At 41.1% G+C, this 24,199-nt stretch overlaps 1 protein-coding gene across 6 annotated transcripts in view; it reads left to right on the forward strand.

Annotated features, from left to right (window-relative positions):
- Window positions 1-24,199, forward strand: part of HHLA2 (HERV-H LTR-associating 2) — a 135,895-nt gene that overhangs the window by 18,299 nt on the left and 93,397 nt on the right. The window contains exon 1 of one of the 6 annotated variants that reach the window (XM_010801129.4): window positions 11,923-12,391. The exons of the other annotated variants lie outside the window; for them this stretch is intronic. The gene's annotated coding sequence lies outside the window, so the exon portion shown is untranslated. Of the gene's footprint in view, window positions 1-11,922; window positions 12,392-24,199 lie in introns of those variants that run through there. 6 annotated transcript variants of the gene reach the window in all.

The following is a 24,199-nucleotide window of genomic DNA, read 5'->3' on the forward strand; positions in this document are numbered from 1 at the left end:
GATCTCGAAAGAATTTACTATACCTCTTTTTAAAGCTGTGCTATATTTTTTAAAACCCTAAACATTTAATGATCTTTTACCTATAATTATGTAAGCAATTTTTACTGTAATTTTTGATATAATTGCACAAATCCTTTCAAGCTGTTTCTAAGAAACACAGGCATCAAGCTAAAATATTTAGCAAAGATGTCTCATTTGTTTAAAGCATTATAAATGTAAATTAACACAAAACCAAGATGCCACTTTTTATTAGCAAAATATTGAAAATATCTAGTGCTGGCAGGTCTTGGAGTATGACAAGCACTTCCAAACCCGGCTAAGGTATATTGCAAAAACCTGTTTGAAAGCAATGTCTTAATAAATATAGAGCATATATAACCCTGGGCTTCCCACGTCGCACAAGTGGTAAAGGATCCACCTACCAATGCAGGAGACTCAGGTTCGATCCCTGGATCAAGAAGAGCCCCCGGAGAAGGAAATGGCAACCCACTCCAGTGTTCTTGCCTGGAAAATTCCATTGATGTAAGAGCCTGGTGGACTACAGTCACGGGGTTGCAAAGAATTGGAGACAACTGAGTGCACACGTGTTGATAAATAATCCTAGAGTCAATTTCAAATTCATAAAATGCTAAGACATTGTAAAAAGCATCCTCTACCTAGTCAGTTACAGGAAAGATCATCTCCTAGGGGGTATATTGAAATAGAGTCCTAAGAACTAAGATGTGGTTGGTTATTAATTTTTTCCCTCTAAAATACATTTTTTTGCCTGTGGAAACTTTCAGTTCAGTTCAGTCACTCAGTCGTGTCCAACTCTTTGCACTCATGAATTACAGCATGCCAGGCCTCCCTGTCCATCACCAACTCCCGGAGTTCACTTAGACTCACGTCCATCGAGTCAGTGATGCCATCCAGCCATCTCATCCTCTGTCGTCCCCTTCTCCTCCCGCCCCCAACCCCTCCCAGCATCAGAGTCTTTTCCAATGAGTCAACTCTTCGCATGAGGTGGCCAAAGTACTGGAGTTTCAGCTTTAGCATCATTCCTTCCAAAGAAATCCCGGGACTGATCTCCTGTAGAATGGACTGGTTGGATCTCCTTGCAGTCCAAGGGACTCTCAAGAGTCTTCTCCAACACCACAGTTCAAAAGCATCAATTCTTCAGCACTCAGCTTTCTTCACAGTCCAACTCTCATATCCGTACATGACCACTGGAAAAACCATAGCCTTGACTAGACAACCTTTGTTGGCAAAGTAATGTCTCTGCTTTTCAATATGCTGTCTAGGTTGGCCATAACTTTTAGGCAATAAAAATATGAGTATTTTTTATTCCCAGTACTCTTATCCTTTTTGATTATAAGGCAAAATAGTCTTTGGCAACTTCTGAAACTCTATTTGATAGTTGTTGGTAAGGTGGGGTCAGGGCTCATTTCTGAATTCCAAGGCTTAAATAACAGTTAAAACTTATTTATGTACTATATGTTAGACATTATTCTGAATACTTTTATACACATTCATTTGCTTAATCCTCCAAACCATCTAAGAGATTTTCTCCATTTTTGTCCAATGCCACAGAGTCAAGAGCCAGGATTTATGTCCCAACAATCTTATTCCTTATTTAAAGGGTGTTAGTTGCTCAGGTGTGCTCAACTCTGTGACCCCATGGACTGTGCCCTGCCAGGCTCCTCTGTCCATGGAATTTTCCAGGCAAGAATGCTGGAGTGGGTTGCTATGCCCTTCTCCGGGGGATCTTCCCAACCCAGGTATTGAACCCTGGTCTCCTGCATTGCAGGAGGATTCTTTACCATCTGAGCCACCAGGGAAGCCCAGACTGAAGATGTTAGTTGCTCAGACATGTCCAACTCTTTGTGACCCCATGGACGGAAGCCTTCCAGGCTCTACTGTCCATGAAATTCTCCATTCCCTTCTCCAGGAGATCTTTCTGACCCAGGGATCAAACCCAGGTCTCCTGCATTGCAGGCAGATCTGAGCCATCAGAGACCTTCTCAAACTAAGCCATCTTTTTTGGTCTTTCTCAATAAGATAAATCATGTTGTGCTTATATCCCTTCTGCTCAGGTATCATCAGACATAGATGACTGGTCATATTGTGACAAACTGGTCTATCCTATAATCAGTTGCCATAATTGTTTCTAGTTTTCACCTGTACAGTATGTATTTAATATTTATTCACAAGCAAGGGTATATTCAAAATATTTATAAACCCTTGAGGCAGGGACACTAGCCAGTCAGTGGGGACACCACCCAATCAGAATGCAAACAGCATTAAATAATCAGTAGGGTAGTATGGATATAAAAGGGATAGGTGTCAATCTACTCCACAACCAACTCACTATCCAGTCTGGGTACCTCAGGAAAACAAGCAGCTAAGTTTATCACTGACAGTGTACATTATGTTTAAAGATTGCATGTGAGATTAACCTTTGGAATTTGATAAAGACTCCATAATTATAACTGCAAAGCAAATCTTTCTGTATCTTGTGTTGTTTCCCCCAGGAATTGAAGACTCTAGTTCTCTTTGGACCTTCAGTTCACTTTTAGATATTCTTTGTTTTGTTACTTTTAGAGAACCATCTTTAATAGGAATATACTGGCAAGACTGTCTTAATTGTTAAATACATGCTCATCAGTACAGCCCGTCCTTCCTCCAGTACAAACTCCATATGTGGGTGTACACTTTGTGCTTCAAGGCCAAACTTGCCTGTTACTCCAGGGGATTGGAATTCACTCTTTCTACCAGATCTAATCTCTTGAATCTACTTGTCATCTCCACTGTATAATCATAAGGGATTTGATTTAGGCCATACCTGAGTGGTCTAGTGGTTTTTCCTACATTCTTCAATTTCTTCCTTAATTATGCAATAAGGAGCTCATGATATGAGCCACAGGGTTGAGCCACAGTCAGCTCCCATTCTTGTTTATTTTGACTGTATCAAGAGCTTTTCCATTTTAAGTTGCAAAGAATATAATCAATCTGATTTCAGTATTGACCATCTGGTGATGTTCATGTGTAAAGTCATCTCTTATGTTGTTGGAAAAGGCTGTTGGCTATGACCGGGGTGTTCTCTTGTCAAAATTCTGTTAGTCTTTGCCCTGCTTCATTTTGTGCTTCAAGGCCAAACTTGCCTGTTACTCCAGGTATCTCTTGATTTCCTACTTTTGCATTCTAACCCCCTGTGTTGAAAAGGACATCCTTTTTTAGTGTTAGTTCTAGAAGGTCTTGTAGGTTTTCACAGAACCACAGCTTCTTTGGCATTAGTGATTAGGGCATAGACTTGGATTACTGGGATGTTGAATGTTTTGTCTTGGAAACAGACCGAGATCATTCTGCCATTTTTCGGACTCTTTTATGGACTATGAGGGCTACTCAATTTCTTCTAAGGTATTCTTGCCCATAGTAGTAGATTTAATGATCATCTGAATTAAATTAACCCATTCTCATCCATTTTAATTTCACTGATTCCTAAGATATCATTGTTTACTCTTGCCATCTCCTGCTTGACCATGTTCAATTTACCTTGATTCATGGACCTAACATTCCAGGTTCCTATGCAATATTGTTCTTTACCATATCGGACTGTTCTTTCATTACAACTGAGTGTTGTTTCCACTTTGGCCTGGTCTCTTCATTCTTTCTGGAGCTATTTGTCTGCTCTTCCCCAATAGCATATGTATATTGGACACCTACCAACCTGGGGGACTCATCTTCCGGTGTCATATCTTTTTTGCCTCTTCATACTGTTCATGTGGTTCTGAAGGCAAGAATGCTGAAGTGGTTTGCCATTCCCTTCTACAGTGGACCGTGTTTGGTCAGAACTCTTCACCATGACCTGTCCATCTTCAGTGTCCCTACACGGCATGTGGCTCATAGTTTCTTTGAGTTACACAAGGCTGTGATCCATGTGATCATTTTGGTTCACTTTCTGTGATTGTTGTTTCTGTTCTAGAGGCTGTAGGATTATATTTCTTGCTTTTTCTATCTGCCCTCTGGTAGATGAGGCTGAGCCTTGTGCAAGCTTCCTGATGGGAGGGACTGACTGAGGGGAACCTAGGTCTTGCTCTGGTGGGCAGGGCCATGCTCAGTACACCTTTAATTCAAATTCTGCTGATGAATGGGGCTGTGCTCCCTCCCTGTTAGTTGTTTGGCCTGAGGTGACTCAGTCCAGGAGTCTATAGACTGTTTGGTAGTGAGAATGTTAACAGCCTCAGTAGGGAGGCCTGAGGTCCCCAAGGGGCAGGAGGAAATAAAACTGCAAATGGCAAACTTTTTTTTTTTTTTTTCTTTTCTCTTTTAATCCTGTTTTGTTATGGAGACACCTGGCTCCACCTGGACTTAACTATCTCAGACCTTGAGCTAACCAATGCATTTTTCTCATGGAAGTATCTTTCTTAAGCTATGTTAATGAACTATGTATTTGCTTGGAAATTTGCCTTTCTTCAAGGTTCCTGTCAATTGTTTTATGGCCCTGAATGACTCACCTTGTGCCAATGTTATCTCAAAGTGCATGTTGTGGGTGAGGGGCCTGGTGCAACTCTCAGTTTTGAGGCATTTCCTTTCTCTAACTAGCAGCTTGCTAAAAGGTATATAACTCCTTGCTAAAAACTAGCAAGGGGGCACTCTTTCTGTCCCCCTTCTTATGTCTATGTCAAAAGCTTTCTCTGTCTCTTTTATACTTTAATAAAACTTTATTACACAAAAAGCTCTGAGCAATCAAGCCTCGTCACTGGCCCAGGATTGAATTCCTCTCCTCCAAAAGCCAAGAATCCCAGGGTCATGGCTTGTAGCAGCAACCTTTCATCTTGGTGGCTCATCCAGAATTCTTCAGGACAAGGTAAAGATGCTCAGAGATTTAGTTCTTTGTTCTCCTAGTAAACACGTTTTCTGCTTTACCTTACTAACTCTACAGTGTGCCTGTGTGTGTGATTGATTGAAAGAGATGCACAAGCAAGTGCAAAGCAAGAGCTGTGTCCTAATCTGCGGTTCCACGGTGACCTCCTATGGTTTATGGCAGAAACCCTGTCAGGGGATTATACCAACCTGCTAATGTCAAGAGGCACTCAATGTTTCCTCCAGGGGAGCAGCCAGACGTAGATGAAGCCTGTGGACCGAACGCTCCTTTCTCAGTGAAACTTTCTGGTCTCTTTGACCACTTCATAATGGTCTGGGAGTTGAAACTACTAACCTAATCTGTCAGGTCATCCACTTGCAAGGGACTTGTGATCCATGCTGTTACTGTGTACTTTTACTTAGACCCCAAGTATAGAAGTGCCTAGCCTTGCTAGGAGCTGAAAGTTACAAGAATACATTCAGGAGTGAGGTGGGGCTCTGGCTCCAGGAACGTCTCTCAGGCTAGAGGTCACTCTCTTGGCTGCCTGCCTCAGGGGCCAGCAACCTGAAAGAGAGTTTTTGTCATGGCTGTGCCTCTGATCTATGTAGATAGAGGCACTGCTGGTGACCATGAGGTTTTTGAGGGCACAGATCAGGGATTACAGGATCTAGTCAGATTGGATGTGCAATGGGCTTCTTCCTTTGGTAATGCTAGCTCTTAGTGGACCAGAGGAGGCTCTCAGGTGGCTTTTGTCTCAACTCCTTAGGTATTCTTTCTGTGGAATCTGTGGAAATGAACTGGAAGGATTGGCCTAATAGCTCGAGGACAAAAATCACTTTTTCCTCTCTGGCCAGCCCTCCAAAAGGATTTATGCCACCATGTGTTCCAGGAAGGAGGACCCCTTCCAGGGCCCGAAACTAGGCTCTTGTCTAACACTCGGAAATGAATTGTCTGAGGAGACACATGTGCTGACAAAGCAAGAGATTTTATTGGGAAGGAGCACCTGGGTGGAGAGCAGTAGGGTAAGGGAACCCAGGAGAACTGCTCTGCCGCGGGGCTCGCAATATCGGGTTTTATGGTGATGGGAGTAGTTTCCGGGTGGTCTTTGACCAATCGTTCTAATTCAGAGTCTTTCCTGGTGGCACACACATCACTCAGCCAAGATGGATGCTAGCGAGAGGGATTCTGGGAAGTGGACGGACACATAGTGTCTCCTTTAGACCTTTCCCAAACTCTTCTGGTTGGTGGTGGCTTATTAGTTCCGAATTCCTTATCAGGATCTCCTGTCATAAAACAACTCATACAAATGGTTACCTGGCCAGGATGGGTGGTTTCAATCAGTGTGCTTCCCCTAACACATACACCTCCCAAGATTGCTGCTGCCACCATGGTTGGCCTCTGCTGACCTATGCCTCTGCAGGAATCCCCCCAAACACTCAAGGCAGGTCTGACTCAGTCTCTTGTGGGGTCACTTCTCCTTTTCCCTGGGTCCTGGTGCACATAAATTTTTGGTTGTGCCCTCCAAGAGTCTCTGCTTCCCCAAGTCCTGTGAAAGCTCTATAATCAAATCCCACTGTCCTTCAAAGTTAGATTCCCTGGGGATTCCCAGTCCATTAGCTGGATCCACAGGTCAGGAAGTCTGATGTGGGGCCTAGAACCTTTGCAACAGCGTTAGAACTTCTTTAGTATTACTGTTTTCCAGTTGTGGGTCGCCCACCCGACGGGTATGAAATTTGATTTTAATGCAGTTGTTCCTCTCCTGCCATCTCTTTATGGCTTCTGCTTTGTGCTTTGTGCTTGGACATGGGTTAGCTTTTTTTTTGATAGGTTCCATCATCTTCCTGTCGATGGTTGTTCAGCAGCTAGTTGAAATTTTGGTGTTCTTACAGGAGAAAATGAGCACAAGTCCTTTTACTCCACCATCTTGATTTGAGGTTAATAGCAGGTGTTTTATGCTTAGGCCTTGCCATTGGTTATGAATTTGCAATAAATAATTATTTAATTCCTTGCCCCACAGTGTACTCATCTATAAAATGGTCACATTAGTATGTACTTTATAGCGTTGTTGCTGGGATCACGTAAAGAAATGTTTATAACATATGTAGCAAATTTCCTGTCACATCAGGGAGAGTTACTGAAAGTGAAGTCAAAGTGAAAGTTACTCAGTTGCATCTGACTCTGCGACCCCATGGACTATATAGTCCATGGAACTCTCCAGGGTGGAATACTGGAGTGGGTAGCCCTTCTCTTCTCCAGGGGATCTTCGAACCCAGGGATCAAACCCAGGTCTCTCGCAAAGCAGGTGGATTCTTTACCAGCTGAGCCACAAGGGAAGCCCAAGAATACTGGAGTGGGTAGCCTATTCTTTCTCCAGTGGATCTTCCCGATTCAGGAATTGAACTGGTGTCTCCTGCATTGCAAGTGGATTCTTTACCAACAGCTATCAGGGAAGCCTACGAATTACTGAGTGACTTCTATTAAATACAAAGTGGACCACAGCAGAGCTTCTCATGTGAGTGGGTGAAGGAGGTCTTTCTCTTTGCTTAAGCTGTCTTTGTGGACAGCAAAAAAACCCAAAAAACCACTGAGAGCTTTGTAAGATCAACTTTTTGTAGTTGACTTTATTTACTTTATATATCTGAGTTTGAGTGTTCACCTGGAAGGCAAGAACATCCAGAAACCATATCACTCCAAAGAAGTGTAGCTGTAATGGTCACACCTGGACATGCCCAAAAGATGATTGGCTTCTTAGCCTCTTGATGATGCACACAGCATGGAATGGAAGGAGAGTAGGCTTTGGAATGGGACTCAGGTCCACTGCTGGAACATCTTTGTGACTTTGAGCAGTTTGCTTACTCTTTCAACCTCCACATTCTCATTTTAAATGGAGAGCAAATAGGGATTTAAATGGCAACTGTTAAAGTTCACAACTAATTACCCTGCCTTTTAACATCTTTTCAAAGATTTATTTGCATCGAAAAGGCCTCTTTAACTCCTCATCTTTTTAAGGTTCTATATAGATTTTCTTTTTGAAATTTTTTCTTTTCTTTGATTTATACTCCATTACTTTGATAGAGAAGTCAATAAAGCAGAAGTAGATATTTTTCTGGAACTCTTGCTTTTTTGATGATCCAATGGATGTTGGCACTGATGAAGGCTTTCTTATCTCTCCTTGCTATTCTTTGGAACTCTGTATTCACTTGGGTATATCTTTCTTTTTCTCCTTTGCCTTTAGCTTCTATTCTTTTCTCAACTATAAGGCCTCCTCAGACCACCATTTTGCCTTTTTGCATTTCTTTTTCTTGGCGATGGTCTTGATCCCTGCTTCCTGTATAATGTCACCAACCTCAGTCCATAGTTCTTCAGGCACTCATTCTATCAGATCTAATCCCTTGAATCTATTTGTCACTTCCACTGTATAATCATAAGGGATTTGATTTAGGTCATACCTGAATGGTCTAGTGGTTTTCCCTGCTTTCTTCAACTTAAGTCTGAATTTGTCAATAAGGAGTTCATGATCTGAGCCACAGTCAGCTCCCACTCTTGTTTTTGCTGACTGTATAGAGCTTCACCATCTTTGGCTGCAAAGTATATAACCAATCTGATTTCGGTATTGACCATCTGGTGATATCCATGTATAGAGTCTTATCGTGTATTGTTAAAAGAGGGTATTTGCTCTTTTTGTGGATCTAAAATAACACCTTAGATCTATGAAAGATACAGAGAATACTATACCCAACCATATATGCCCCATCCAGCTTAATATAATTGACTCTTCCTAGGGGCCCTCCTGTGTAGGAGCAAGAGTCACTTCAGAAGAAATTTTGATTTTCATAATGAAATCCAGAGAAAGGTATAGTAGTGTACCCATGGGAAGACAGGTTTGTAAAGATCATTGTTGTATAATGTAGGTTGCCAGGTTTATCTGTAGATTTCAATGTGAGAGAAGGTGGAAAAAGAGTTACCCTTTCTTAAGAAGAAAAGAGAAGAAAAGGAAATGGAACCTTTGGGGATGAATCAGGTTTCAATTGAGGCTGGGAAACAGCAGAAATCTCAGCTGGTTATGGCAGGTAAAAGGAAGTTTAGTGTGGAATAATGTTTTCAGAGGGCACATGGGAGAGATTTGAGAGGGGCAGGTGAAGTAGGAGGCTTGGACAGGGGAGAAGCAACACAGAACCTAGGAAAGGGAATATGTGAGAAGATGAGTGTCTTGTTCAGAGGGAAATGCCAGCTTTTGCAGAAATATTAAGATGAAAAAGAACAATTCAGGAATTTCAAGGATAACCTGCCAGGGTGGTTCAGTACATTCATTTGTGTCTTAGGAAATATTCTACTACAAGCAGCTGCTTAGCTAAAGATTTAGGTACAAATGACTTAATTAAGATAGTACTCCCAGGAGAAACCAGTTAGGGAGTTGGGTGGCCAGCATGCTAGGTGGGATGAGAACGTAACCCAGGTGAGCCTAGGACATGCAAAAAGTAGTTGCCTTGGGCTTCTGGGAAATTTCTAAACAAGAGGTGCTGGCTGAAAATACTATTTTCACTGGAATTTGAAAGTGTGTGGAAGTCAAGCCCAGGAGACTTCTGCAGCTGTACTATTACCACAAGGAAAGCTGGACTGCATGTGGAGCAAAGCAGAAACATAGGACTCAGTAACATGATTCTTGGATGAAATTGGTCTGAGGCTTCCCTGATAGCTCAGTTGGTAAAAAAAAAATCCGCCTGCAATGAAGGAGACCTCAGTTTGATTCCTGGGTTGGGAAGATCTGCTGGAGAAGGGATAGGCTACACTCCAGTATTCTTGGGCTTCCCTTATGGCTCAGATGGTAAAGAATCCACCTGCAGTGTGGGAGACCTGGGTTCGATCCCTGGGCTGGAAAGATCCCCTGAAGAAGGGAAGGGCTACTCACTCCAGTATTCAGCCCTAGAGAACTCCATGGACTAAGCCACAGGACTGGAAAAGGTCACTTTTCATTCTCCTATCCCAAAGAAAGGCAATGCCAAAGGATGTTCAAAGTATCACAAATTTGCACTCATCTCACACACTAGCAAAATGATGTTCAAAAATCTCCAAGTCAGGCTTCAACAGTGAACCGAGAAGTTCAAGATGTTCAAGCTGTATTTAGAAAAGGCAGAGGAACCAGAGATCACATCGCCAACATATGTTGGATCATTGTAAAAGCAAGAGAGTTCCAGAAAATCATCTGCTTTGTTGACTATGCCAAAGCCTTTGCTGTGTGGATTACAACAAACTGTGGAAAAGTTCAAGAGATGGGAATACCAGACCACCTGACCTGCCTCCTGAGAAATCTGTATGGAGGTCAAGAAGCAACAGTTATAACAACTGGTTCCAAATTGGGAAAGGAGTACATCAAGGCTGTATATAGTCACCCTGCTTATTTAACTCATATGCAGAGTACATCATGCGAAATGCTGGGCTGAATGAAGCACAAACTGGAATCAAGATAGTGAGGAGAAATATCAATATCCTCAGATATGCAGATGACACCGCCCTTATGGCAGAAAGCAAAGAAGAACTAAAGAGCCTCTTGATGAAAGTGAAAGAGGAAGGTGAAAAAGCTGGCTTAAAACTCAACATTCTGAAAACTAAGATGACGGCATCCAGTCCCATCACTTCATGGCAAATAGATGGGGAAACAATGGAAACAGTGACAGACTTTTATCTTTTTGGGCTCCAAAATTACTGCAGATTGTGGCTGCAGCCATGAAATTAAAAGACGCTTGCTCCTTGGAAGAAAAGCTATGACCAACCTAGACAACATATTAAAAAGCAGAGACGTTCCTTTGCTGACAAAGGTCCGTCTATTATGGATGTGAGAGTTGGACTATAAAGAAAGCTGAGCGCCAAAGAATTGATGCTTTTGAACTGTGGTGTTGGAGAAGAATCTTGTGAGTTCCTTGGACTGCAAGAGGATCCAACCAGTCAGTCATAAGGTAAATCAATCAGTCCTGAATATTCATTGGAAGGACTGATGCTGAAGCTGCAACTCCAGTATTGTGGCCACCTGATGTGAAGAACTGACTCATTGGAAAAGACCCTGATGCTAGGAAAGATTGAAGGCAGGAGGAGACGGAGATAACAGAGGATGAGATGGTTGGATGGCATCACCGACTCAATGGACATGAGTTTGAGCAAGCTTCTGGAGTTGATGATAGACAGGGAAGCCTGGTGTGCTGCAATCAGTGGGGTCACAGAGTCGGACATGACTGAGTGACTTTCACTTTCACTTTCCAGAATTTTCAGTTATGTTTCTCAGAAAATTTCCTTTGTTTTCTAAGCCAGTTTGTTCCAGAATTTTGCTGTTGTTGTTATTACTTGCAACAGAAGTCTAAATTCTCAGTTTAAGAACCATGCCATATTTATCTAAATGTAATTTAATCTTGGGATTGAAAGTAATCAAAAATGACTAATGACATTAAATAGTCTTCTGACACAGCTGAAATATTTCATAGCATTAAATGAAAAAAGTTTTCCATCCCCACTGACAAGGAAAAAGGAAATTATACATTCACCAATATCTCTTCTAATTTGTCTTCTGGTCTTGCAATTTGTCTTTTTTTTTAAATTTGACCTAGGTCCTCCAAACTAATTTTCCCCATTGAATTTAGCTTTTTATTTTATGTGCAAAACAACTCCATATCCTAAGTGTGGATATTGATTACAGTTCTAAGTTTTGTACATTCCTGTGCTTTTAGTGTTGCATACACTGACATAGGTCTGCAAGTTTTTCATATCTTTGAAGGGCCTTTTACCATTCATTTGTCTGCCCTGTGAATCCCAAAGATGTGATAGCAGAAATCACTGAATTCCAAGGATGCCCTTGCTTTGTTTTTCTACTTTTCTTTTCTGAAGAGTCAAAGCATATCTGTTGTTTTTAGGGGCATTTACTTTCTTTGACAACTATCTTCTTTCAGGTACCTCCTGAAAGAGGTACTCAAAATTTCAGGTAACTCAAAATTCTCTCCCTGTATTTATTTTAATTTTTTATTTTTTAATTGGAGCATAATGGCTTTACAATATTGTATTGGGTGGACACAGTGGGGGAAGGAGTGGGTGGGACAAATTGAGAGAATAACATTGAAACATATGTATTGCCAGATGTAAAAAGATAGCCAGTAGAAATTTGCTGTATGACAGAGGAAACTCAAATCCAGTGCCCTCTTCATATTTTTCTCCCACCATTTGATGTTGGTAGTATTTCTCTCTCCACCTCCAATTATTTGAAGTGTCCTTGTCTCTTACTTTCTTGCTTTCTTCCTTAGGCTAATATGAGAGACTGCATTGCTCCTCTTTCCCTTTGGACATTTTAAGAGTGGCCCACAAAAACCAAGCAGCCTTAAGATCATCTTGCCTCCTCTTCTCTTTTTGGCACTAATCAGCATATTTTATTTCCCATTTCTGCCTGCCTGCTGCCTTAAGCCTTGTCTCTTTCTCTTTTGCTTCCAGTTGTTTTTAATCTGAGTGACTCATTTGCTGAGAGCTTCCCTTGAGTTTAGTAGTCCTGGTGTTGCTTGCTCATTATAAAAGGTAAGGCAAATTTAATCTGTGTAACTGAGCCAAGATATTTGGATAGTACTTTCATTTTAGAAGAAAGTTGAGATATGTTATGGGTTTAGGAAATAATGTTAGTAAGAATTTGAGGTTTGATTTCTGTGTTACTGTTTATGCGGTAGCTGTAATTGTTGTTCAGTCCCTAAGTTGTGCCCTACTCTTTGTCACCCCAAGGATGTAGCATACCAGGCTCCTCTACTGTCTCCCGGAGTCTGCTCATATTCATGTCCATTGAATTGGTGATGCTTTCTAACCATCTCATCCTTTGCCACCCCTTTCTCCTTTTATCATCAGTCTTTCCCAGTAGCAGGGTCTTTTCCAATGAGTAGGCTCTTTGCATCTGGTGGCAAAAGTATTGGAGCTTCAGCCACAGTCCTTCCAATGAATATTCAGGGTTGATTTCCTTTAGGATTGACAGGTTTGATCTCCTTGCAGTCCAAAGGACCCTCAAGAGTCTTCTCCAGCATCACAATTCGAAAGCATCAATCTTCTTTGGCTCTCAGCCTTCTTTATGGTCCAGATCTCACATCCCTACATGACTACTGAAAAAATCTTAGCTTTGTACAGACCTTTGTCGGCAAAGTGATGTCTCTGCTTTTGAATACGCTGTCTAGGTTTGTCATAGCTTTCCTTCCAAGGAGCAAGTGTCTTTTAATATTATGGCAGTCACTGTCTGCAGTGATTTTTGGAGCCCAAGAAAATAAAATATGTCACTGCTTCCTCTTTTCCCCCTTCTGTTTGCCATGAAGTGATGGGACTGGGATGCCATGATCTTGCATGCTCAGCTGCTTCAGTCGCGTCCTACTCTTTTCGACCCTGTGGACTGTAGCACATCAGACTCCTCTGTCCATGGGGATTCTCCAGGCAGCAATACTGGAGTAGGTTGCCATTTCCTTCTCCAGGGGATCTTGCTGACCCAAGGATTGAACCCATGTCTCTTAAGTTTCCTGCATTGGCAGGCATGTTCTTTACCACTGAAAGTGAAAGTGAAGTCACTCAGTTGGGTCCGACTCTTTGCGTTCCCATGGATTGCAGCCTAAGAGGCTCCTCTGTCTATGGGATTTTCCTGGCAAGAATACTAGAGTGGGTTGCCATTTGCTTCTCCAGGAGATCTTCCCAACCCAGGGATTGAACTTGGGTCTCCTGCAGTGTAGGCAGACACTTTACTGTCTGAGCCACCAGGGAAGTCTTTACCACTAGCACCTCCTAAACAATGATTTTATTTTATTTTAACAATGTCAATATCTAATAGAGGATTATTTAACTTAATTTCAATATACAGTCATTAAAAGAAAAGAGAAATAGAAACAATAGAGAAGAGTAACAGCATGTACATCACCAAATGGGGCCAAATGTCATCCAAACTTAAGCAGCATGCTGGAAAGTCCAGAGTAACAGCAATCTGGAATCCCAGCTAAGAAAAGGTCCTGGGCAGTGTGCTCACTCCACGAGTGAGACTTCAGTTTTGGGAGTTCCTGCTTATAGTCCCAAACCACAAACTGATATCATCATCAGTTTCTGCACAAAAAGGTAGCTCTTGTTTTACTTTAACATTTTTATAATGCTGTTTATTTTATCTTGTGAGTCATAGGATTTTGTAAAAACCCTGGTGTGATTGGTCAAGCCTCCAAGGGCTTACGAATTCCATGGCCCACTTCCTTCCTTATCTAAAGTACTTACCCCTGACTTGCTGACCTTGCAGGCAGCAGTGGAATCTGGGCAGTGGCCAGGCAGGAAAAGAAACAAGATCAGAGGATTGCTCTCCTGCTTCTGAAGTCTGAACCAAGACTTCTTCCATTTTAACTTCCCAAACAGTTGACCTCATGATTGTGTATGCTGAAGAGCATAGGAATAATGCAAAGTATTATGAGTAACATGAGCAGTCTTGTTAATTATGTAGGACAAATAACAATTCCAGATGGTCAAAAGAAACAAGATAATCAAAGAAATAAGCCAGGGGTTAAACAATACAGAAAACCATTCCTGAGCAGTAGTGGGTGTAGTAAATAACAAGTCCCACCATAAATAAGAAGTATGTTTTGTACATTAACTCTTGTATCCATTAACTTATCAGCTATAATAGTAACAACAGAATGTTCTATCAAGGTACAATTATGTTTTTCCTTTTGTAATTGTAATACTTTGTAATTTTGTAGTTTTGTAATACTTTGGTTTCTTTGCAAAATCTTACATAGGGGTTCTAAAGAAAAGCTAATATCGGGAATAGATAAAGTAGGAAATAGCATTTAAATGGATAACACCTGAGCTTTCATGGGGGGATGGGGTGGAATAATAGATGGTCCCCTTCTAATATAAAAGATCAACATGTGTTAGGCATCCAGAGAAAGGGGTTCTTAAGTGATATATAGAGGTAGTGTTTGCATCATCAGTTATAATACGTACTAATTGAGGGGCTATTTTAAAAAACGTGTTGTAGGTTTTAGAGGACACAGTCCATTCACAATAGTTGATGGAGTTCTCCAGTGAGCAGGGTTCCTCAAATGCGAGAAGTTGGTCCACATAGCAGTCTCTCATTAGCCTTGTCACAGTCTACCAGTAAGTAGGTGAGACTATAAAGTGACACATGACATTGACATATTATACTTCTGTTCAGGCTTGAGCTGCGTTTTTACCAATGCTGTGTAATCTAGCAGACAGGTAAATTTTGTCCATAGAAAGGAAAAGTTAAGAAAGGACAGGCCTTGTTTGCTGGGCAGGTGAAGTTATCCTGAGTTCAGGTCAAGTTCAGGTTTCTCTAGCTGAAGATTCACCTACAGTTTTCTTCATATTTTTCTTTTAATGGTAGCATATCCTTGAATGTTGAGGTGTGAATGACAACCCACAGTACAGTCTGGCTCCAAGAATAACCTATTCATGAGAATAACAGTGAGTTCATGGTGTATATTTTCATTTTGGGGGGATGGGGGGAGGTCCAGGGATCGTCACTAATACAGTTTTATCCTTCCCCTGAGCAATCACATCAGCAGGTATGGGAAGACAACTAGGCTGCTTCATTCAGACTTTAACTCTGATTGCATGTATTTCTTTTCTTTTTTTTTTTAAAGTAAAAGATCATCCTTTGTCCAGTTGTTTTTAAACATTGCTGCTCATTAAAGTCACATCTGGAGCTTTGGAGAAAACAACAATATCTGGGCATTTGTATTTATCAAAAAATTCAAAATAATTCTAATGTGCATCTGGACTTTAAAAGGTGATTATAGGTTTTTCTATTAAATGTTAGTTTTAGTGATATAGAATTCTATTATTTTCTGTGGACCAATCATGATACAATGGTAATAAAACAGATAGTAGTTACATAACCACAAACATAATAGTAGAGGATGTTTATCAGTTTTCACTATCAATAGCCAAACAGAAAATAAAAAATAATTACAATTGCAAACCATAATGGAAACATGATTGACCTAAAATATAAAATAATTACATACAATCTGGGGGGTTAAGTAGAGAGATGTGGTAAGTGGAAGTGCATATTTTTCTTAAAAAAAAAAATTTTATATATGCATATTTTTCATCCACCCAGCCAATCTATGTCTTTTGGTTGGTGCATTTAATCCATTTACAGTTAAGGTAATTATTGACCTGTATAATTCTATTACCATTTTCTTAATAGTTTTAGGTTTATTTTTTATAGATCTTTTCATTCTTTTGTGTTTCCTGCCTAGAGAAGTTTCTTTAGTATTTGTTGGAAAGCTGTTTTGATGGTGTTGCATTCTCTTCACTTTTGCTTGTCTCTAAAGCTTTTGATTTTCTCCATGAAATCTAATTGAGAATTTTGCTGGGTAGAATATTCTTGGTTGTGGGTTCTATTGTTTCATCACTTTAAATATATCATGTCATTCACTTCTGACTTGCAGAGTTTCTGTTTAGAAATCAGCTGATAATCTTACATGAGTTCTCTTGTATGTTATTTGTTGTTTTCCCCTTGTTGCTTTTAATATTTTATCTTTGTCTTTAATTTTTGTCATTTTCATTACTATGTATCTCAGTGTGTTCCTCCTTGGATTTGTCTTTAATTTTTGTCATTTTCATTTATGTATCTCAGTGTGTTCCTCCTTGGGTTTATCCTTCCTGGGACTCTCCATACTTGCTTCCTGGACTTGGTTGACTATTTCCTTTCTCATGTTAGGGAGGTTTTATCTCTTAAAATATTGTCTTCAGCTATTATCTCTTCAAATATTTTCTCAAGTCTATACTATCTCTTTTCTTCATCTGGGACCCCTATAATGTGAATGTTGGTGCACTTAATGTTGTCCCAGAGGTCTCTTAGGCTGTCTTCATTTCTTCTCATTCTTTTCTCTATATTTTGCTTTATGGCAATGATTTCCACCATTCTTTCTTCCAGATCACTAATCCATTCTTCTGCCTCAGTTATTCTGCTATTGATTCCTTCCAGTGTATTGTTCCTGTATGTTTTTATTTCTTCTAGGGCTTTGGTAAACAGTTTTCACATCTTTTCCATTCTTTTTTTAAAATCCTGGATCATCTTCACTATTATTATTCTGAATTCTTTTTCTGGAAGGTTGCCTATCTCCACTTCATTTAGCTGTTTTTCTGAGGTTTTATCTTGTCCCTTCACCTGGAACATAATCCTCTGCCTTTTCTTTTTGATTAACTCTCTGTGATGTGGTTTTCATCCTGGTGGCTGCAGGATTGTAGTTCTTGCTCCTTCTGCCTCTCCTCTGGTGAATGAGGATAAGAGGCTTGTGTAAACTTCCTGATGGGAGGGACTGGCTGTGGGTAAAACTAAATCTTGCTCTGGTGGGCAGGGCTGTGCTCAGTAGAAATTTAATCTGATTGTCTGCTGATGGGTAGTGATGCTGTCTCTCACTGTTAGCTATTTGGCCTGAGGCAACCCTGCCCTGGTATCTAGAGCTCTATCATAGGTCTAATGGTGACCTCCAAGAGGGCTCATGCAATGGGGCATCTCCCAGGACTGCTGCTGCCACTGCACCTGTCCCTGTGGTGAGCCAATGCCAACCCACAGCTCCGCAGAAGACCTTCCAACACTAGTAAGTAGGTCCGGTTCAGTCTCCTGTGGGGTCATTGCTTTCCCCTGGGTCCTGGTGTGCACAAGATTTAGTTTGTGACTTCCAAGAATGAAGTCTCTGTTTCCTCTAGTCCTATGGAAGTCCTGCAGTCAAATCTTGCTGGCCTTCAAAGTCAGATTCCCTGAGGATTCCTAATTCATTTGCCAGATCCTCAGGCTGGGAAGCCTGATATGCATGGGGCTCTCACAACAGTGGAAGAATTTCTTTGGTATTATTATTCTCCAATTTGTTGGTCGTGCAGCCAGCAGGTGTGGGATTTGACTTTATCTTGTTTACATCCCTCCTACCATCTCACTGTGGCTTCTCCTTTATCTTTGGACATGGAATATCTTTTCTGATGGGTTCCAGTGTCCTCCTGTCAATAGTTGTCCTACAGCTAGTTGTTATTTTGGTCATCTCACTGGAGGGGATTTATGCATGTCCATTTATTCTGCCATCTTGAACCAATCCCCAGTGTGTATAACTGATCTTAGTTTTTTAATGTTGAGTTTCAAGTCATCTTTTTAATTCTTCCTTTTTACCCTCATCAAGAGGCTCTTTAGTTCCTCTTCACTTTCTGCCATTATAGTGGCATCATCTACATTTCTGAGGTTGTTTATATTTCTCCTGGAAATCTTGATTCCAGCTTCTGATTCATCCAGCCCAATATTTCTTATGATAATAAGTTAAACAGGGTGACAATATACAACCTTGTCATACTCCTTTCCCAATTTTGAACCAAATCATTGTTCCATGTCTGGTTCTAATGTTGCTTCTTGACTTGCATACAAGTTTCTCAGGAAGCAGGGAAGGTGGTCTGATACACTAATCTCTTTAAGAATTTTCTGTGTTTTGTTGTGATCAACACAGTCAGAGGTGTTAGCATAGTCAATGAATTAGAAGCAGATGTTTTTTCTGGAACTCCCTTGATTTCTCCATGATCCAACAAATGCTGGAAATTTGACCTCTGGTTCCTCTGCTTTTCTAAACCCAGCTTGTACATCTGGAAGTTCTAAGTTCACATACTGCTGAAGCGTAGCTTGAAGGATTTTGAGCATTACCTTACTAGCATGTTAAATGAGTGCAATTTTATGGTACTTGGAACTTTCTTTGGCATTGCCCTTATTTGGGATTGGAATGAAAACTGACCTTTTCAAGTCCCATGGCTACTGCTGAGTTTTCCAAATTTGCTGACATGTTGAGTGCAGCACTTTAACTGCATCATCTTTTAGGATTTTAAATAGCTCAGCTGGAATTCCATCACCTGCACTAGCTTTGTTCATATTGATGCTTCCTGCTAAAGCTGAAACTCCAATACTTTGGCCACCTCATGGGAAGAGTTGACTCATTGGAAAAGACTCTGATGCTGGGAGGGATTGGGGCAGGAGGAGAAGGGGAACGACAGAGGATGAGATGGCTGGATGGCATCACTGACTCAATGGACATGAGTTTGAGTGAACTCCGGGAGTTGGTGATGGACAGGGAGGCCTGGCGTGCTGCAGTTCATGGGGTTGCAAAGACTTGGACACAACTGAGTGACTTAAATTGAAGAAAGTAGGGCAAACCACTAGAGCATCCAGGTATGACCTAAATCAAATCCCTTATGATTATACAGTGGAAGTGAGAAATAGATTTAAGGGCCTAGGTCTGATAGATAGAGTGCCTGATGAACTATGGACTGAGGTTCATGACATTGTACAGGAGACAGGGATCAAGACCATCCCTGTGAAAAAGAAATGCAAAAAAGCAAAATGGCTGTCTGGGGAGGCCTTACAAATAGCTGTGAAAAGAAGAGAAGCAGAAAGCAAAGGAGAAAAGGAAAGATATAAGCATCTGAATGCAGAGTTCCAAAGAATAGCACGAAGAGATAAGAAAGCCTTCCTCAGCAATCAATGCAAAGAAATAGAGGAAAACAACAGAATGGGAAAGACTAGAGATCTCTTCAAGAAAATTAGAGATACCAAGGGAACATTTCATGCAAAGATGGGCTCGATAAAGGACAGAAATGGTATGGACCTAACAGAAGCAGAAGATATTAAGAAGAGGTGGCAAGAATACACAGAAGAACTGTACAAAAAAGATCTTCATGACCCAGATAATCATGATGATATGATCACTCACCTAGAGTCAGACATCCTGGAATGTGAAGTCAAGTGGGCCTTAGAAAGAATCACTATGAACAAAGCTAGTGGAGGAGATGGAATTCCAGTTGAGCTATTTCATATCCTGAAAGATGATGCTGTGAAAGTGCTGCACTCAGTATGCCAACAAATTTGGAAAACTCAGCAGTGGCCACAGGACTGGAAAAGGTCAGTTTTCATTCCAATCCCAAAGAAAGACAGTGCCAAAGAAAGCTAAAACTACCGCACAATTGCACTCATCTCACACGCTAGTAAAGTAATGCTGAAAATTCTCCAAGCCAGGCTTCAGCAATATGTGAACCGTGAACTTCCAGATATTCAAGCTGGTTTTAGAAAAGGCAGAGGAACCAGAGATCAAATTGCCAACATCTGCTAGATTATCGAAAAAGCAAGAGAGTTCCAGAAAAACATCTCTTTCTGCTTTATTGACTATGCCAAAGCCTTTGACTATGTGGATCACAATAAACTGTGGAAAAATCTTCAAGAGATGGGAATACCAGACCACCTGACCTGCTTCTTGAAAAACCTGTATGCAGGTGAGGAAGCAACAGTTAGAACTGGACATGGAACAACAGACTGGTTCCAAATAGGAAAAAGAGTACGTCAAGGCTGTATATTGTCACCCTGTTTATTTAACTTATATGCAGAGTATATCATGAGAAGCGCTGGACTGGAAGAAACACAAGCTGGAATCAAGATTGCTGGGAGAAATATCAATAACCTCAGATATGCAGATGACACCACCCTTATGGCAGAAAGTGAAGAGGAACTAAAAAGCCCATGATGAAAGTGAAAGAGGAGAGTGAAAAAGTTGGCTTAAAACTCAACATTCAGAAAACGAAGATCATGGCGTCTTGTCCCATCACTTCATGGGAAATAGATGGGGAAACAGTGGAAACAGTGTCAGACTTTATTTTTGGGGGCTCCAAAATCACTGCAGATGGTGACTGCAGCCATGAAATTAAAAGACGCTTACTACTTGGAAGAAAAGTTATGACCAACCTAGATAGCATATTGAAAAGCAGAGATATTACATTGCCTACAAAGATCCCTCTAGTCCAGGCTATGGTTTTTCCTGTGGTCATGTATGGATATGAGAGTTGGACTGTGAAGAAAGCTGAGTGCCGAAGAATTGATGCTTTTGAACTGTGGTGTTGGAGAAGACTCTTGAGAGTCCCTTGGACTACAAGGAGATCCAACCAGTCCATTCTGAAGGAGATCAGCCCTGGGGTTTCTTTGGAAGGAATGATGCTAAAGCTGAAACTCCAGTACTTTGGCCACCTCATGCGAAGAGCTGACTCATTGGAAAAGACTCTGATGCTGGGAGGGATTGGGGGCAGGAGGAAGAGGGGATGACAGAGGATGAGATGGCTGGATGGCATCACTGACTTGATGGACGTGAGGTTGAGTGGCTGGATGGCATCACCGACTTGATGGACGTGAGGTTGAGTGAACTCCCAGAGATGGTGGTTGACAGGGAGGCCTGGCATGCTGCAATTTATGGGGTTGCAATGAGTCAGACACGACTGAGCGACTGAACTGAACTGAACTGAACTGAGCGACTGAACTGAACTGAAGGCCCACTCGACTTCACACTCCAAGATGTCTGGCTGTAGGTGAGTGACCACACCATTATAGTTATTTGGGTCGTTATAACCTTTTTATATAGTTCCTGTGCTCCGTTAGGTCCTTGCCCAGTCTCTCCTTTATTGTGCCTGTCCTTGTGTGAAATGTTCCCTGATTTTTATATTCACATCTAATTCATACAAGAATATATATACTTTCTAGTTACACTGATCTGCTTTTTACATCTATGAAATGGATTTTAATATGAAGATCTGGTTCAAGGAGAAAATCCCTCACTTTATTTTCTGTCACTATATAATTGGTCTGAAATGATAAGCACTGGGTTAACTGAAATCTAAATACTTTTCTGTGCATGTGTCCAGCTATCTGCTTTTATTTTGGACACAGTTTGTTGAGACAGACAATATTTTATTGACAATTTTGCATCTCCCCCAACTTTCATGCCTTGCTAATTTACTTTGATTTTTTCAGTTTACAGCTTGAAGAGTTTTTGATTTAGACAATTTAAGACATTCAGTTCTGTTCAAGACAAGTAATAGATTTTTTTTTTATTAGCTTTTTTCTTTTCTCCAATTCCGTTGTGGTCACTTCCTTAGTATTTCCTTTCTGCAAGGGATTTTTCTCAGGTGAGGAAAGTGCCTTTACCTAGTCTGGTAACTCAGAAGAGAATGTGCAACAGCATGTCCTGCAATTGAAGAGAGAGGGAATAGAAAGGAAGAGGTGATACGGTGTTCTTTTCTTCCACTTTTCCTTCTGAGGCTCCATTTCCTTCCAATTGGCAGGAAAATAGCACAAATTGATAGGAAAGAAAACCTCATGGAATCTGCACTCTCTATTGTCTTCTGTGAACTAAGAGTCCTCCTTTTTTCCTTTTCTTTATCCCTGTCTCTTGGTTGCTTGATTGGTTTAGGGGGGAAAAAAAAGTAAACTTTCACCTCCCCTCCCCTTTTAATATGCAGCAGTTTAATTAGGGTATATCTTGGTCCTGAGTATTCTGTATCACTATTTCTGGAACATAGGATGTTCTTTTAATCAAAATTCAATTTTATCTTCATTTCAGAGAATTTTTTTGTTTTTTTCTTTGATTTATCAGGATATCTCAAGTCTTTCTGTACTATGGTATGAAATAAGAGAATGTTCTAATCATGATGTCATCTGCCTCTGATTCCTGGCACAGAGTCCTAAAACCCTTGTAATTTCCTAGGGAAAAGGAATACTAGGAGTATCTCTAGTTCTGATACTTGTCTTTGATGTCCTTTCTGACATAGAACTCCTGAAACCCCTGCAGATTCCTGAGTAAAAAAAATACTAGGAATGTCTTTTGTTCTAATAAGGCATCTCTTGGTGGACCCTTAAATGGCTCTTGGATAGGGACTGGTCCCCAGAAAGATCAGCAAGACTAGAAAGCCTGGCCCCTTACTTCACTGAGAGAAAAGGCAAAGGCCAAAAATAGTTAATCAATGATCATACCTGTGTAATGAAGCCTCCGTAAAATTTCCAATTCTGTGGGGATCAGAGAGCTTCCATATGGGTGACCACATTCACATACCAGTAGGGGTGATACATCCCAGCTCCATGTGGACGTCCCAGAAGCTCCTGCACTTGGGGCCCTCCAAGACCTTGCCTGTGTAACTCTTCATCTGACTCTGTGTTCTTTATCATATCCTTTCATCAACTGACAAAGATGAGTGTTTCCTTGAGTTCTGTGAGTTACTCCACCAAATAATCAAATCCAGTGCAGAGGAGGTTATAGGAATCTCCAATTTATAGCCAAGTCAGACAGAATTTATGGGTAACCTAGGGGCCTACTCGGAGAAGGCAATGGCACCCCACTCCAGTACTCTTGCCTGGAAAATCCCATGGACGGAGGAGTCTGGTAGGCTGTAGACCATGGGGTCTCGAAGAGTTGGACACGACTGAGCGACTTCACTTTCACTTTTCTCTTTCATGCATTGGAGAAGGAAATGGCAACCCACTCCAGTGTTCTTGTCTGGAGAATCCCAGGGACGGGGGAGCCTGGTAGGCTGCCCTCTATGGGGTCGCACAGAGTCGGACACGACTGAAGTGACTTAGCAGCAGCAGCAGCAGGGACCTACTACTGGAGATTGGCCTCTGAAGTAGGGGACAGTCTTGTGGAACTGAATGAGTCCTTAACCTGTGGAATCTGACAATATCTCCAGTAAATAGGGTTAGAATGTTAAATCATAACAGTACCCAGCTGGTATAACAGAATTGCTTTGGTGAGGCAAAATCCCCCACACATTTGATGACCAAAAGTATCAGCAGTAGTTTTCTGTGTGAATAGTATAGAAGGCACATGGGGAAAACGGTAGGTTTTTTAAATTTTTGTTTTTGTTTTTAATTAATTTATTCATTGGCTAATTACTTTACAATATTGTAATGGCTTTCACCATACATCCACACGAATCAGCCATGAGTGTACATGTGTCCCCCATCCTGAACTCCCTTCCCACCTCCCTCCCCATTCCATCGCTCAGGGTTATCCCAGTATACTGGCCCTGAGTGCCCTGTTTCATGCATTGAACTTGAACTAGTGATCTATTTCACATATGGTAATATACATGTTTCAGTGCTATTCTCTCAAATAATCCCACCCTCGCCTTCTCTCGCAGAGTCAAAAAGTCTGTTCTTTATCTCTGTGTCTCTTTTGCTGTCTCGCATATAGGGTCTTCATTACCATCTTTCTAAATTCTATATATATGTGTTAATATACTGTATTAGTGTTTTTCTTTCTGACTTCACTCTGTATAATAGGCTCCAGTTTCATCCACCTCATTAGAACTGATTCAAATTTATTCTTTTTAATGGCTGAGTAATATTCCATTGTGTATATGTACCACAGCTTTCATATCCATTCGTCTGCCAATGGACATCTAGGTTGCTTCCATGTCCTGGCTATTGTAAACAGTGCTGCGATGAACATTGCGGTACACGTGTCTCTTTCAGTTCTGGTTTCCTTTGTGTGTATGCCCAGCAGTGGGATT

This window comes from Bos taurus, chromosome 1 (genome assembly GCF_002263795.3).
Source record: "Bos taurus isolate L1 Dominette 01449 registration number 42190680 breed Hereford chromosome 1, ARS-UCD2.0, whole genome shotgun sequence".
Lineage (NCBI taxonomy): Eukaryota > Metazoa > Chordata > Mammalia > Artiodactyla > Bovidae > Bos > Bos taurus.